Below are 17,696 nucleotides of genomic sequence, written 5' to 3' on the forward strand. Positions count from 1 at the left end.
AAACCCCTCCCATTGCTGCTTCACCAACTGTAATGGCCCCTTAACCTCGTGACCATACACAAGTTCAAATGGTGAAAACCCTAAACTGGGATGTGGTACAGCCCTGTAGGCAAACAGCAACTGCTGCAACACTAGGTCCCAATTATTGGAGAATTCGTTGATGAATTTACGTATCATGGCCCCCAAAGTTCCATTGAACCTTTCCACCAGGCCATTGGTTTGATGGTGGTACGGGGTGGCAACCAAGTGATTCACCCCATGAGTTTCCCACAGTTTTTCCATGGTCCCTGCCAGGAAATTAGACCCTGAATCTGTAAGGATGTCGGAGGGCCAACCTACCCTGGCAAAGATGTCTGTTAAGGCCAGGCACACAGTGTTAGCCCTGGTGTTGCCTAGAGCTACTGCTTCCGGCCATCGGGTAGCAAAGTCCACTAAAGTCAGTACGTACTGCTTTCCTCTGGGCGTCTTTTTTGGGAAAGGGCCCAGAATATCCACAGCTACTCGCTGAAATGGGACCTCAATTATGGGGAGTGGCTGGAGAGGGGCCTTGACCTGGTCTTGAGGCTTTCCCACTCTTTGGCATACCTCACAAGACCGGACATACTTGGCAACGTCCTTGCCCATCCCCTCCCAGTGGAAGGACTTCCCCAACCGGTCTTTGGTTCTGTTCACCCCAGCATGCCCACTGGGATGATCATGGGCTAAGCTTAAGAGCTTCCCCCGGTACTTAGTTGGAACCACCAACTGTTTTTGCGGCTGCCATTCTTCCCGGTGTCCACCAGAAAGAATTTCCTTGTATAAAAGTCCTTGGTCTATAACAAACCGGGATCGATTAGAAGAGCTGAGAGGCGGTGGGGTGCTCCGTGCCACCGCCCAAGCTTTCTGAAGGCTGTCATCCGCTTCCTGCTCAGTCTGGAACTGTTCCCTTGAGGCTGGGGTCACCAGTTCTTCCTCAGACTGTGGACTTGGGCTTGGTCCCTCTGGAAGCGATGTAGGTGATGGGGTTGTTTCCGTTGCTGGTGAACCGCTCTCCGCTGGTGCACCTGAGGGTATTTCAGGCTCTGGCTGAGCCTTTTGGTTATGGCTGTCTGTTGCTTCTGCCAGTTGTGGCTCACTGGCGCCCTCTGGCGTTGAGTTTGAAGATGTGGTTGCACTTGCTGGTGCTGGTTGCTGTTCCAGTTCCGGGCCTGGGACTGGAGGTGCTGTGGCTGCTTCAGTGGTTGGCATGGAATCCGGGTCCACTACCTCTGTCTGGGTCTCTGGTAACACAGACGGGGCCTCTGTGGACGGCTCAGGAACAGGAATGGGTCTGGAAGCTTGCCTGGTTTGGCTACGTGTAACCATTCCCACTCTCTTGGCCCGCCTCACCTGGTTGGCCAAGTCTTCCCCCAGTAGCATGGGGATAGGATAATTGTCATAGACTGCAAAAGTCCACATTCCTGACCAGCCTTTGTACTGGACAGGCAGTTCAGCTGTAGGCAAGTCTACAGCTTGTGACATGAAGGGGTAAATTGTAACTTTGGCCTTTGGGTTGATGAATTTGGGGTCAACGAAGGATTGGTGGATAGCTGACACTTGTGCCCCCGTGTCTCTCCACGCAGTAACCTTCTTTCCGCCCACTCTCAAATTTTCCCTTCGCTCCAAGGGTATTTGAGAGGCATCCGGGCCTGGGGATCTTTGGGGTGATGGTGGTGTAATGAATTGCACTCACATGGTGTTCTTGGGACAGTTGGCCTTGATATGTCCCAGTTCATTACACTTAAAGCATCTTCCATCTGATGGGTCACTGGGCCGAGGTGAGTTGCTGGAGACTGGTGAGGTTGAAGGGTAGGGTATCTGTGGCTTTACTTGGGTGGTATGTGGGGTCTTTGGCTGTCCTCGGTTGTAGGGTTTATGGTCTGTGTGCCCCCTGGGGTAATCGTTCCCCTTGACAGTAGCTTTCTTGCTTTCTGCCAGTTCCATCCATTTGGCTCCAATTTCCCCCGCCTCAGCGATATCTTTGGGATTTCCATCTTGTATGTACCGTGTGATGTCTTCAGGAACACCATCCAAGAACTGTTCCATTTGTATGAGGAGGTTTAGTTCTTCCAAGGTTTGAATGTTGTTTCCTGTTATCCAGGCCTCATAGTTTTTTGCAATGTAGTAGGCGTGTTTGGGAAATGACACCTCGGGTTTCCACTTTTGGGTTCTGAAGCGCCGACGGGCATGATCTGGGGTTATCCCCATCCTGTATCTGGCCTTGGTTTGAAAAAGTTTATAGTCATTCATTTGGTGCTTAGGCATTTCAGCTGCCACCTCTGCTAAAGGTCCACTGAGCTGTGACCTCAATTCTACCATGTACTGGTCTTCGGGAATGCTGTACCCAAGACAGGCTCTTTCAAAATTTTCCAAGAAGGCCTCGGTGTCATCACCTGCCTTGTAGGTGGGAAATTTCCTGTGCTGTGGAGCAATATTTGGCGCCGGGTTGTTAGGGTTGGCTGGCACAGGCAGCCCAGCTTTTGCCAACTCCAGTTCATGTTTTCTCTGTTTTTCCTTCTCTTCATTCTCTTTTTGTTGTTTTTCCATTTCTTTTTGTTGTTTTTCCATTTCTCGGCGGTGGGCCAACTCTTCTTCTGCTTGTTTCCTTCGGTAGGCCACCTCTTCTTCTTCTAGTTTTCTTTTGTGTGCTGCCTCTTGGGCTGCCTGTTCTCTTTGGAAGGCTGCCAGTTTCATGCTTTCTTCCTTTTCTTTCATCTCCATCTGTCGCCTGTGTTCAGCTTCTTTGATTTGTCCTTCGGCGTCAATTTTTGCCTTAGAAGTCATGGTTCCTGTTTTCTTGTGTTGGGGTGCCCTCCGGTGTTTATCTTCTGAACTGCAGGTTCTCTGTTGCCTCCTGAAGTCTGCCTAGCAACAGTGCTTTTTTCCCTTTCTCTCTCTAGCTAATGTTCAATGAAGGGAAACCAGAAAAACCACTTTATTTGCATGCATATAAGTGCTGGTACTTGCCTCCTAATGGGAGGGCTATTGCATGACAAAAGACCCTCAACAGTCTGTTAATGGCTTCTCGCTTAACATGCAAGCCACAAACTGCCAGAGAGAGCAGAAAAAAAAATTCTCTCTGGTTCCCTTTTAAAACCAACTGTTTCTCTCTGCTAAAAAGCCCTTAGCAGAGAAAAGAAAAATATAATATTTCTACTGGCTTCTGGATTCTGTCTATATCCCACCGCTGCTACACCATGTAATAACCTTAGTCCCAGATTTGGACCTTAGCGTCCAAAATATGGGGGTTAGCATGAAAACCTCCAAGCTTAGTTACCAGCTTGGACCTGGTACCTGCTGCCACCACCCAAAAAATTAGAGTGTTTTGGGGCACTCTGGTCCCTCTGAAAAACCTTCCCTGGGGACCCCAAGACCCAAATCCCTTGAGTCTCACAACCAAGGGAAATAATCCTTTTTCCCTTCCCCCCTCCAGGTGCTCCTGGAGAGATACACCGACACAAGCTCTGTGAAACTACACAGAGGGACTCCCCCTCTCCGTTCCCAATCCTGGAAACAAAAAGTACTTTCCTATTCCCCCAGAGGGAATGCAAAATCAGGCTAGCGATCCAACACACAAATCTCCCCTTGATTTCTTCCTCCCACCAATTCCCTGGTGAGTACAGACTCAATTTCCCTGAAGTAAAGAAAAACTCCAACAGGTCTTAAAAGAAAGCTTTATATAAAAAGAAAGAAAAATAAGTACAAATGTTCTCTCTGTATTAGATGATACAACACAGGGTCAATTGCTTAAAAGAATATTGAATAAACAGCCTTATTCAAAAAGAATACAAATCAAAGCACTCCAGCACTTATATTCATGCAAATACCAAAGAAAAGAAACCATATAACTTACTAGCTGATCTCTTTGTCCTTACACTTAGAAACAGAAGACTAGAAAGTAGAACTACTTCTCCAAAGCTCAGAGAAAGCAGGCAGCCAGAAAACAAAGACACAGACACTCAATTCCCTCCACCCAAAGTTGAAAAAATCCGGTTTCCTGATTGGTCCTCTGGTCAGGTGCTTCAGGTGAAAGAGACATTAACCCTTAGCTATCTGTTTATGACAAAGACAAAGTATGGATTTTTGTATACTTCTTTTTTAAAGTATTTCCAGTGGGAAAGCCATTGTTTCTCAGAATTTAGAATTTAGAAAAATTCTAAAAGGGATTTCCCCCCCTACACGTGGGGAAAATTCCCATTTTCCAACCCACTTGAATTAGCTTGTTGTAACTCTGACCTATGTCAGCTAATTGTGCCAGGAGAATGAAGAACAGTGTGTTACCATCATGCTTGAATATCACATCTGTATCACAGATCACACCAGGTTATATCTTCTGGAACATGGACAGAAGCTTCACTACTGTTGAGTTTGTCTTCTGGGTCTAGTCAGAAGCCAGTGTAGTATTTGCTTTCTGTTAAATATTGAACTCCTGCTAAAGAAACCTCTAATCATCACTTAACAAGGCTATTGTATGCCATTACTTCTACTGCAGACTGAATGCCATCACAGGTCCCTCATCTCTTGAAGCCACTCTAGTGCTTGTGTTCTGTTAAATATTGAATTATTAGTAAAGCAACTCCTAAATAGAGCTGTTTCATTATGAAATTAAAAGGTGCTAGGATAAGTTGACTTTTATTAAACTTAGTATTTATCACAAAGAGCACAATTTTGAACCTGGCCTGTAAACTCTTATATGTATGCTTAGTGCTTATTTCAGTGCCTTCATTGAGATTTGTTTTGACTTGGTACCACAAGACATTTTGATTAAAAAACTAGAATGATATAAAATTAACATGATGCATATTAAATGGATTAAAGACTGGCTAACTGATAGGTCTCAAAATTTAACTGCAAATGGATAATCCTCAGCAATCAGGTATTTCCAGTGGGGTCCCACAGAGATCAGTTCTTGGCTCTATGCTATTTAACATGTTTATTACTTTATTATTTTATTTTATAATTTATTTTATTATTTATTATTCATATTTATTGGTAGAAAACATATAAAATCATCACTGATACAGTTTACAGATGACAAAAAGATTAAGGGAGTAGTAATTACTGAAGAGGACAGGGTCACTGATTCAGAGATATCTGGATCACCTGGTAAACTTGGAGCAAGCAAACAATATGAGTTTTAATATGGTTAAATGTCAATGTATAATCTGGGAAGAAAGCACATAGGCCATACTTACAGGCTGGGAGACTCTATCCTGGGAAGCAGTGACTTTGGAAAAGATTTGGGGGTCATGGTGGATAGTCAGCTGAACATTAGCTCTGAATGAGATGCCATGCCCAAAAGACTTAATGTGATGCTGGGATGCATAACCAGGAGAATCTCAAGTTGGAGTAGAGCGGTTATTTTACCTCCATATTTGGCACTGGTGTGACCACTGTTGGAATACTGAGTCTAGTTCTGATGTCCACAATTCAAGAAGGATGTAGATAAATTGGAGAGGGTTCAGACAAGAGATGCAAGAATGATTAAAGGATTAGAAAACATGCTTTATAATGATAAATTCAAAGAGTTTAATCTATTTAGCTTAAAAAAGAGAAGGTTAAGGGGTGACGATTACCGTCTGTAAGTATCTCCATGGGGAACAAATATTTAATAATGGGTTCTTCAATCTAGCAAAGAAAGGTCTAACATGACCCAATGGCTGGAAGTTGAAGCTAGAGAAATTGAGACTGGAAATAAAGTGTACATTTTTTTAATGTAAGAGTAATTAATCACTGGAACAATTTACCAAGAGTCGTGGTGGAGTCTCCATCACTGATAATTTTTAAAAAATCTGCTGTAGGAATTATTTTGAAGAAGTTCTATGTCCCATGATATACAGAAGGCCAGACTAGATGAGCACAATGATCCCTTCTGGCTCTGCAATCTATTAATATGAATCTATGACTATGTTAAAGTAAGTACTAGGTCTCCATTCAGGGTTACCTAAGGAGGTGGTGGAATCTCCTTCCTTAGAGGTTTTTAAGGTCAGGCTTGACAAAGCCCTGGCTGGGATGATTTAGTTGGGAATTGGTCCTGCTTTGAGCAGGGGGTTGGACTAGATGACCTCCTGAGGTCCCTTCCAACCCTGATATTCTATGATTCTATGAAAAGCATTTAAGCATATGTCTAAATTCTATAATGGGACTTAAAATTAAGTTTATGCTTAAGTGTTTTTCTGAATAGGTATGGCTTCATTATGCCATATGAACAGATGTAAGAGTTTCTAGGATTAGGTCCTAAATACATTGTGAAGGCAAAATAAATATTTTAGCATCTGTCATAAAATGTATGTTAAAATAACATATCATAGGTAAAATCTGGCCCCACTGAAATCAATGGGGAAGCTCCCACCCCTATTAAATTCAATGGGATTTCACCCATACATTTAATCAGAAACTATATCAGCATTTAAACAGATTGTGTGTTCTTGTCCTACCAACTGTAATTCTTAAAATGCTAGATTTTTTTTTTGGGAGGGGAGAGGTGTGGGTTGTGATGGGAGGTTCTTGAATATGTCCTGTGATTAATCTATTCACGTAACAGTCTTGACAAGTGAATATGATTTCCACTGCAATTGCCTGGAGAAAAATCCTGGGGGGATTTCAGTTTAAGGTTTCTCTCATGGAATTATCTTAAAATAAATCTGCCTCATAGCACATATTTCTGCAGTAGAGAATTCCAACATTTTGATCCACAACTTGCCAGGAAAGTCTTCTTTAATATTTGCTTAATTAAAAAAACAGCCAACATTACAGTGTACTTCAAACTCTCTTTAAAACAGGTATTACAGTCTTTGTGCTCTGGAAACACAATGTTTATGGTGAATTTAAGAGAGTAAAGTTTTTGAAATGGTGGCTACATCAATTAGAATAAAAGGAGGATTGGCTTGACTGAGCTTTCTAATTAGATTTTCATTCTGAGCAACAGTAGTGTTCCAATTTTAATGTATACAAAATGTGCTTGTGTGATATTGTCATTCTTCAGATCAAAAGTCAAGGTTGTTTTGCTCTTACTCATTAGCTTACCACTGCTGATTGTGTTACTATTGACCAACCTGTATAAAATGCCATGCTGAATTACAGCACTATATGCATTGGCATTATTGTTATCTACACCACACTCTACCCGTATAACTTTGCTTTTGCAATTGTTTCCCATTTGTGTGAGCTACAGCACTAGTATGCTACTAGTTTGCAAGTTCTCAATAAAAAGAATGAAATCCCTCAGGAGAAAGCTAATGGCCACAGTAATTGCAATGGATCCTGCAATGTTCTACAGATTCCATAACATCAACCAACTCTGTGCTAAGAGAGCTGTGAAGTCTAGTGCAACTGCGGAACTGTCCAGCAAAGCTGTAACCCCGGAAAAGTTCCATGGGGAGCATTGCTATTTGCCAATCTAAGAAAAATACTATTACTCCGAACAACACATAAGGGTCTCCTTACGTAGTAACTTATTAAAAGATGCAGCAAACAAAAAGTAAAGGGCTTCCTTCTGCTGATTTATATGTTGAGGTAATAGTTATAGTATTTGTGCATTTAGCCCTAGCTATAGAGAAAGAGCAAAGAAACTAATAATGTTTGAGATTCCAAAATGGAAAATGAAAATAGTGAAGGAAGCACTGAGCCTGAGGATGTGATCAATTAGTTGATTACTCTAAATTAGTCTACTGAAATATAGCTGCTGGAAGCAATTGTCACTGGCAATAATGAATTCTAATGTAAGTTTGAAATTTTTCATAGCACAAAATCCCCATAGAACAGGATACTCTAAAATGTTTAGGAAAAAATAAGATCCAATCTGTAGTTGGGGCATGTAGTTTTGCCTTATAACAATCTGCATTCATATGGTTTAGCTTTATAAATAGAAGGTCCCTGGAATATAGTATGAACACAATTGTTTGATGTAGTGTAGTTCAAGTGATGTGCCAGTGTTTTAATAAGTCATTAAACTTAAGTACTTGGAGTGAAATCCTGGCTGCATTGAAATTAGTGGTAAAACTCCCATTGACGTCAAACAACAAAAGTAACCATCTCTGCAAAACATGTACTAAACTATAATAATGACTAAGAATAACAAATTCATTTTGAATACATAGAAATCAATATCTGCCTCACAGATAAATAATTGGAAAATAGACCTTATTGATTTGGTCTCATTGGAAAGATGACAATATGGTTATGTCTGTTGATACATATTATAACTTAAGAACTCACTAGTTCTTGGGAGTCTCTTTAAGGATTCCAGGGAAAGTATTTTCAGACAAATCTTTCTTTTAAGTTGATTTATAATTTCTAAAAAAGATGTATTTAATATGAGAAGTCCATATACTTACAAATAGTCAAATGAATAACCCAACCCATAGAGTAGCAAACCGAAAAAATCCCAAACTACTACTTAGTGATCGCTATCCGAGGAAAGTCTTATCATTCGTTAAACATATCATCTATTAAAATGTAAAGATAAATCTCTTTTCATTGCCTTACAGATTACACTCTTTGGGCCAAGTTCTTCATGGTCAAATACACATTGTAACTTTAAATGCATGCATATAATCACTGTAGTCAATAGGACTGCTTGTTTAGGCAAAGTTACCCATGTGGCTAAGTTTTTTTCAGGCTTGGGCTCTCTGAAATATTCTCCCTGAAGCGGCTTGCTGTAAATCCTCAGTCTGCTCCTTGAAATCATTCCTCAATCTTTGTTGCTTTCTGTTAGCCTTCCAAAACTGACTTTCATTGACCCTTGTCCTAGTCAATCTCCATAAATATTGATATGCCACATTAATTAAAGAAAGAAAATAAGGAATAAAAAGAGGACACGAGCACCTCTGAAAGATGCTGCGTACGTTCAGTTCCCAGCATGTCACTGGTACCTTGCAGTAGGTATTTAGCAGGCTCATTCCCAGAGTGTGGACATAACAAGTTCATCTATGATTATTTACTGTTTTAACTTCTTTATCCCCTATCACTTGATGGGACATGCAGAGCACATGGTATATTTCTATTCCCAAACTGGATGAGCATAACTCTTTAGAATAAGGCATTCAGTATGATTAGCAGCATTTACAATTTCAAAATGCACACTTCCCATGTATTTTCCAATATCTTTCTGCAAATATTTATGCCACTAAACATATTCTCTAAAATATTTGTGGGGGGAAACAAGAAAAAAAACAAAAAAGAGTGTGGTCCTTGTATACAAGGATTGATTTTTGAAAAGCAGATATTATAGTGAATGAAATATTACCAGATTTTTTTGCATTAGTATCCTAAGGTCTCATTTTTCCTAATTGCATTTTCTGCCAATAGGTGGCACTAACAATTTCTTCATTATCTGAACAACCCTGTTCTCAACAGGATAGTAGATTTATCATGATATCTCTCTTGTAACCATCATCTTTTTGTTTTATTTTAATGGAGTTTTCTCTAAAAAGGAGCAAATATAGAGATTGTGGATCCAGCTAAATATTGCACATATACACCCAGAAGACAAGGAACATTGATGAATTATTAAACCCAGAAAAAAAGCATTGCTGTATCTTTAAAGAATCAAACAATAATTCAATATAAGATGATTAACACAGTTCCAGAATTTGAAGATCTGCAGGATCTGAATGGTATGTTTAAATCATTAAAGAGAAAAAGTGAAATACAATGGAAAGAAACAATAATATCATGATAACATTCAAATTCCTCATACTTAATTTGTTTTATTTCTCAAAAGCTTTAAGCTGTCCTTTTAACAAGATGTTAATAGGTTCTTTTCCCCACTACCCAGAACACACAGATTCACAGAGAAGACTTTTGAGCTGAAGAAGTATGTTGTTTATTCACTGCATCAGTGAGTGATCAGTCCAGGGACACAAGGCACAGCGTAGTGTTAAATGCAAGCACACACCTACATTCAGGTGCTCGCCTTAAATGCATTGTTACAAAGTTAATTATTATATATTGTCTAAACACTCTTCTGCCTAACCCTAAGCTATGTCTACACTACCACTGTAAGCTGACCCATGCTACGCAACTCCAGCTACGGGAATAATGTAGCTGGAGTCGACGTACCTTAGGTCGAGTTATCAAGGGGTCCACACCACGGGGAGTCGATGGGAGAATATCTCCCATTGATTTACCTTACTCTTCTCATCGGGGATAGAGTACAGAGTTTGACTGGACAGCGATCTGCAATTGATTTGGTGGGTCTTTCCTAGACCCGCCAAATTGACTACTGGTGGATTGACCTCAGAGCATTGATCCCCTCTGCAGTGTAGACCTGCCCTAAGATTAATTTGCTAACTCAGTTGGTTACCTGATTGGATTGCTGACCAAGTTGTTCATCGGATTGAACTGCTGGCTAGGTGGTTTACCTGGTCAGGTTCCTGACCAAGCTTTTTTACCTGGCTGTTCTCTTTTCTTGACAGACAAGCACAGATCTTTTCACATGTCCCAATACCTAAAATATACATTCTACATATCACATCCTATACAGATATTAAATTTAAAAAAATCACTATAGGCCAAATAATTCACGCCTCTCAGAAATGCCTGATATGTGCTGCATTGTTAGACATAGACATACAACCTTCCATCTTTATGTCCAACAGCAAATCTTTGCCATATTCCTTCTCTGTCCTGTATCTCTAGTGGTGTTGCAAACTGCTGTCACTGAAGGCAGGCCATACAGAAAGGAGGAGGTAGTGAATGGAGGAAGTCTGTGCTGGCAAAGAAGAGATGGATAACTGAGTTTCCAAGGCAGTCCTAGGGAGAGACAGGTATGTAGTTTTCCCAGCTGCCTTGGCTCAGCTGGTCCTGCACACAGCTAAGGTAGAAGCATAAACACAGTTTCCAAAGGGGGAAGAGGTGGAGTAGTGTTGATACAGTCTGAGGGTATGACTGGATGACAGAACATACTCCCCCAAATGGGATAAAACACAAGAGGTTCCACACAGGTAGGACAATTAAGAGCTATGCTGATCCCCCATATAAGTCTTCTGAGTGTCTGTAGATGCAGAGAGAACCGATCATCAGAGATTATTATTGTTACTCATAATTTGTATTACAGTTGCATCTTTGGGCCCCAATCAAGGGTCAGGCCTACACTGCTAGGTACTGTATGGAGATACAGTAAAAAGACAGTCCCCATTCCAAGAAGCTTACACTCCAGGCTATGACAGGATGCAGCCGATTATTTTGATCATGCAAGTTTATTTTTCAAACTTCATTCTCTTCCTATGAGGCAGGGTTAGTGAAAAGAGTTCAAGTCCCATTCATGCCTCAGGGAGAGTTCTTCACCTTTGCTCCCATCCCTTCATGCCCTGGATTTGGCTGTTGGAGAATTCCCCTTGCATAGGTACTATGAAGACAGCCTTCTGAGGAACCTTTGCAAGCCTTGGCATAACAGGTGTGCTGGAGCAAGAAGGACATGAACATGCTGGGAAGGGCCACAGCCTATAGAGCTCTGGAGAGTCAGGGCAGCACGGCGAAGCACAGAATTCCACCCTAGATTTTCAAACGAGGGCAAAGGAAGTGGGCTCCCCAGATAACAAGCCAGCATCTTTAGCAAGGTTCTTGCTAAAGAATATTACCCTGGTCCCAAATAACTAATGTACAATGTAGCATGTTAACATTTTTATTGTAACTTTGGCTTAATAAAGTTTCAAAAGAGCTCAGCACATGGGGTGCTCATTTGAAAAGCTGACTCTATTGGTGCAAAGAAAGTGAACAAAACTTTCATTTTTTCAGTTCAATTTTCTAGGAAGTCAGATGTGTTACTTGGAATACATCTGGCAGTTGTTAAATGTGGAGGTGATTTCTCCTGCATATGCTTATTTGTGGAATGCACATGAATGAATTGTCTTACAAATATCTATGTAAGAGCTTATTCTGAAAGAATGTTTAAAATAAATAACAAAACGACTGGTCTCAGTCCTATGCTGTTTTCTCAGTGGATATTCCCTTAGACCTCAATGCAACAAAGTGTGGGCACTTGTTGTTAAGTCCATCACTATTCAGCAGTGCACAAACTTAACTTTAAGCATGTGCTCAAGTCTCATTTAATTTAATGGATTTAAGCCTAAACCACTAGTGAATATGTTACAGGTCCCCCTCTGTTCCTGATCTGCAGAACATACGAGTCTATTACAGCTTTAGCTAAAGAGTCTCACTGTTTAGCTCTCACTTACAATTCTGGAGTTCTTGGTGTCAATACCTGGTGTGTCAACCAAGATGAAAGCTGTCATATAAGCGTGTGTTTAATTGCTTTGCTGAATGGGGGCCTCAAGTCCACGTAGAACCATAGCAGGCACTACTTACAGCTCTTTAAAAAAAATAGAATAATGTACAACACCCACTATAGCATCACCACGTCTTGATAAATCTGGATGGTGTTATGAATCACTACATATTTTATAATTTGTACATAAATTTATTTTATGGGAAATGTCCCAACCTCTTAAAGTGGTTGTCTTGATCTTAAATTGGAGTAAGATTAATGGAATAAATCTCCCTCTTTCCAAGACATATTTTTATTGCAGGAGTCCTACTCTTGTGTAACTAATAGGATAGTGTTTTCTCTATTTTGTACTGAAGCAACTGCCCATATATTTGCAGTTGAATATTCATCCATTAATTGGCTTGTAACTATGGTGTCTTCCTATTCTATTTGGAATTGTCAATATTAATGGTATTGCCTCAGTTTTATCAGTTGAAAATCTTTCTATATTGCTTTCTATATTGCTTTATGTTAAGGTTCCTTCCCCACTCTGAACTTTAGGTTAAGGATGTGGGGGACCTGCATGAGAAGCTCTAAGCTCAATTACCAGCTTAGATCTGGTCTGGCTGCCACCATTCACAAGCACTCCCTTCCTTGGGTGTAGCCTTGAGAAATGTCACCAATTTCCTGGTGAACACAGATCCAAACCCCTTGGATCTTAAAACAAGGAGAAATTAACCATCCCCCCTCCTTTCTCCCACCAACTCCTGGTAGATCCAGATCCAACCCCTTTGGATCTAAAAACAAGGAAAAATCAGGTATTAAGAAAAAGGCTTTTAATTAAAGAAAAGAAAGGTAAAAGAAAACCCTCTGGGAGAGATTAGCATACCAGCTACTCTCACAGACAACAGATTCCAAACACAGAGGATGTTCCCCTGGTCAAAAATCTAATACACACAAGAATACCCAATTGATAATTCCCTTAATTTGCACCAAGACAAGTACAAAAGAAAATAAATATAAACCTATTTATTCCTGTCTAAAATTTACTACTCTGATAAGAGCCTGGTTCCTTGATCTTTTTCACTCCCGCTGAAACTGAAAACTAAACAAAGGAAAAAACCCTCCTTCCTTTTGAAACATCTTGTTCCCGCATTGGTTCCTCTGGTCAGGTGTCAGCTAGGCTAGGTGAACTTCTTAAGCCTTTACAGGTAAAAGAGACATTAACCTTAACTATCTGTTTATGACACTTTATCATTTGAAAAGCATTGATCAAGCCAAAGAGACAGACATGCTTTTCTAATGGGAATATTTTGCACTGGAAAGTAGTGAAAGCAAGTAATGTCCCTATCTGACAGAGAACAGAAATGGGATGCAATCCTCCAGTGTAACATTGCATGGGAGGAGCACAGAAGATGAGGTCAGTGAATTTGAGGTCAGTGTGTGTTAGGACTATATGAATGGGGTAGTCCAGCCATTGGATGATCTGCAGATCCCCTAAGGCTTTGTAGGGGAGAACTTCCCGCAATCTAGCATCTACCCCTCCTAATTAGACCCAAATCCTGCTGCTTCTTGTCATGAAGTTTTCAGTGAAGGGGGATCAATGCCATATAGGACCCTTAAGCAGTCTTGATACGAAGTGGGAGCTCCAGTTCAATCCCATTACCCTACAAATTCAGAGTTAGCACACAGTGTCACCTGGAGGATTTCTGGAAAGCTTATGCAAATAAAGGTTTCTATGGAGCTGCACTTCCCCTGTTCAGAGAGCTCCTTCCCTGCAGAGCTTCTGCCTGCTTTTTTCTCCTGTTCACCAACAGATGGTAAAAGTGAGCTTCCTCCCCTCTAGGGCTTTAAGCCACAGGACTTAAAACTCTACTTTAGGTCTTTCTGTTGCCCCCATCACAACAGCATTTGAGCATCTCATCATGTTTAATGTATTTCTCTTTACAACACCACTATGAGGCGGGGAAGTGCTATTATCCTCATTTTACAGATGAAGAACTGAGGGGCTATGTGACTTGTCCAAGGAACATGTGAGTTAAAGCAAGGAGCTGAACCTCAGTCACCTAAATCCCAGACTAGTCCCCAAACCACTGGACCATCCTTCCTTTTGGTTTCATATACTAATCTTAAGTAATATAGCACCGTTTATGCTGAAGCATCCTTTATAAAGTGCTTTTGGAGAAGGACAATACCATCCCCTGCAGTTTAAAGGGTTAAAATATTCAATAAAAAGATCTGTTTCAAGTGGGCAGCACGAAAAACGCTTCTGTGGTCTATAAACTTTATGTGAATTTTTCATGTCCCAGACACAATGTGCAGCAGATTGCACATAACCAGAGCTCTCAGACCTGGTGTGACAGATCCCTATTATGCTAAGGAAAGAATGAATGTGAGACTGAGGTTATTATCTGCTAAGACATGGGTAAAGGAAGTACAGGTGTAGTAAAAGGATGATGCCCGTCTGGGGGAAAGGATCATCAAAGACAGGTTACATGGATTCAGAACAAGCTAGGGTCTAGCATAAGTATAGATTGTAGTAGTAGTACTTAACATGTCTGAGAAGGCTTTGCTAAGGTAAATTAGCTCCAATCCCTATTCAGTGAACTGATATTATTGCAAAGGTCGGAAAAAGACCCTACATTGCTACACTATGCCCTATTACCCATATCCCGAGGGTGGCAAAATTAAGGACTGGGGAACATTATGAGGATGTAATGTGAAAGGTAGACTTACACTGTGTGTAATACAGCTAGGAAAAGGCTGTTGGTCACTGATCACAAACATGACAAAAGCTAAGCAATGAAAATCAAACATGCTTGGCTAGCTGTAGAGTTGAGTACACTGGTAGAGTACACTCTACAGCTGTAGAGTTGAGTACAGCTGTAGAGTTGAGTACCCTACTCTTCTGAGGGCCCACAACATGCACCAACACCCACATCTCAGTGCCACTTCTGACAAGATCTGAGTCCAGTGCTAGATATCTTTATATACATAAGGTATATGACTCCCATCATCGTACTATCTGAGCTGCTATTATCCCCATTTTACAGATGGGGAACTGAGGGATCAAATAAGAACATGAGAATGGCCATACTGGCTGAGACCAATGGTCCATCTAGCCCAGTATCCTGTCCTCTAACAGTGGCCAATGCCAGGTGCTTCAGAGAGAATGAACAGAACAAGCAGTCATTGAGTGATCCATTCTCTGTTGTCCATTCCCAGCTAATGGCAATCAGAGACTAGAGACACGCAGAGCATGGGGTTGCATCCCTGACCATCTTGGCTAATAATCACTGATGAACCTATCCCCATAAATGTATCTAATTCTTCTTTGAACCCGTTTATACTTATGGCCTTTACAACATCCCCTGTCAACAAGGAGATACTGCCTTATGCATATTTTAAACCTGCAGCTTATTAAGTTCCTTGAGTGACCCTTGGTTCTTGTGTTATGTGACAGAGTAAACAACACTTCCTTATTCACTTTCTCCACAGCAGTCATGATTTTATAGACCTCTATTATGTTCTCTCTCCGCTGTCTATTTTCCAAGCTGAACAGTCCCAGTCTTTTTAATCTCTCCTCATATGGAAGCTGTTCCATACCAGTAATCATTTTTGTTGCCCTTCTCTGTACCTTTTTCAGTTCTAATATATCTCTTTTTTTTTAGATGAGATGACCAGAACTGCATGCAGTATTCAAGGTGTGGACACACCATGGATTTATATAGTGGCATTATGATATTTTCTGTCTTGTTATTTATCATTTTCCTAATAGTTCCTAACATTATGTTAGCTTTTTTGACTGCCTCAGCACATTAAGTGGATATTTTCAGAGACGTATCCACAATCACTCCAAGATCTCTTTCTTGAGTGGTGACAGCTAATTTAAATCCAATCAGTTTGTGTGTATAGCTGGGATTATGTTTTCCAACGTGCATTACTTTGCATTTATCAACATTTGCCCAAGGTCACAGAGGAAGTCTGTGGTAAAGTGCATAATTGAACTTGGGTCTCCTGAGTTTTGGGCTAGCTTGGATTATTCTTCCTCCACATGGATACACCCACTTAATTCCATAACTGTCCTTCCCCACTGCCCATTTGGAAAATTGTGCATTGCCTCTGCTGCTTGTTTCCCAGTCCAGGGAGATGTGTCACCAAATGCCATGGAGGCTCATGAAGAGGTGAGAGATCGTGGTGAGTGACCCAACAGCTTGAAGTCAGATCACAGGCCAGTATAATGTGACATGGATTTGTAGGGCAGTGGGTTCATACCCTCAAGTGTCCCTGTTTCAGATGCCACTGCAAACTTCAAGTGGAAGACAGTGGAAACTGAGAAGTCTTGCGAAGTTTCCACATGAAGCCATAAGCTGATATTCTTTCCCAGGAATCTCCAAGAAGCCTTGAGTTCTATCCCTTTCTCTTTTTCTATTTTCAGGAGGGATCTGCTAAATTACATCCACTCTTTCCATTCCAATATATTCAGCAGTGGCTGGTTTGTCTGCTTCCCTATCAGGAGTCTTCATATAGGGGGCAGCAAGGAGACTCCATTTTGCTTATCCTTTGAACTTCCATGTCATCATGCTGTTCAAAATGGATGCAATTTTCCTCTCAATGTTCCAGCCTTTGCTTAAAATATTTAAGCCTCAAATGAGGCAAACCCTGTTTTATCACAGAAGAAATGTGTGTGTGTCCTATCTGAGCAGACATCTTGCCCAGCAAACATTCAGTTTTTAGACATCCTCAGTTTTCAAAGTAAATTTTCACAGACACACACAGCAAGAGTGTGCACAGCGAGAGTGCACAGATATCTGACACAGTGGGAAGTATAAATAGAAAAAATCACGTATAAAAGACAAGGTTGTGCCAATAAACATGGTATGTCCATCAAGGGGAGACAGTAAATGCTTGTTAGCTGTGCAGGTGCCAAGCACAATGTGGTCCTTACACACAACTGCAAGGATTATGCAAGACTATTGCTGACCTTAGTTTCTCCAAAGTGGACTGGGATGGGTCCAGAGAGCCATTTCCCTTCTGAACACTCTTTTATAGTGGCATAGCCAGGGCTGGTGCAAACATTTAGGCGACCTAGGCAGTCGCCTGGGGCACCATTTTCTTCGGCAGTGACCGCAGCGGCCGGATCTTCGGCCGCCCTGGTTACAGCCAGCATTTAGGTGGAGGGAGCTGGGGCAGGGAAGCATGGGGAGGGTCGCCTGCAGCAAGTAATGGGGGGGTGGCACACAGGGAAACTCCCCGCCCCAGCTCTCCCCTGCCCCGCCTCCTCCTCGAGCACGCCGTGGCTGCTTCACTTCTCCCGCCTCCCAGGCTTGCGGTGCCAATCAGCTTAGGCACTGCAAGCCTAGGAGGCTGGAGAAGTGAAGCAGCCATGGCATGCTCGGGGTGCTCATGCTCGTGTGTGGAGCAGGGGTGAGCTGGGGCGGGAGGGGGTGCCTCAGGGCAGATGGTGGGG

The 17,696-nt window shown here is 41.5% G+C and overlaps 1 long non-coding RNA gene across 1 annotated transcript; it reads left to right on the plus strand.

The window, feature by feature from the left end:
- The first annotated feature begins 9,802 nt into the window (after positions 1–9,802).
- LOC127037119 (uncharacterized) lies at positions 9,803–15,984 on the plus strand. The gene is made up of 3 exons (XR_007770281.1): positions 9,803–9,926; positions 10,660–10,787; positions 15,898–15,984. It is a non-coding gene; the product is annotated as an uncharacterized LOC127037119 (long non-coding RNA).
- The last annotated feature ends 1,712 nt before the right edge of the window (positions 15,985–17,696 follow it).

The sequence above is a fragment of the Gopherus flavomarginatus genome, chromosome 1 (genome assembly GCF_025201925.1).
Source record: "Gopherus flavomarginatus isolate rGopFla2 chromosome 1, rGopFla2.mat.asm, whole genome shotgun sequence".
Classification (NCBI taxonomy): domain Eukaryota; kingdom Metazoa; phylum Chordata; order Testudines; family Testudinidae; genus Gopherus; species Gopherus flavomarginatus.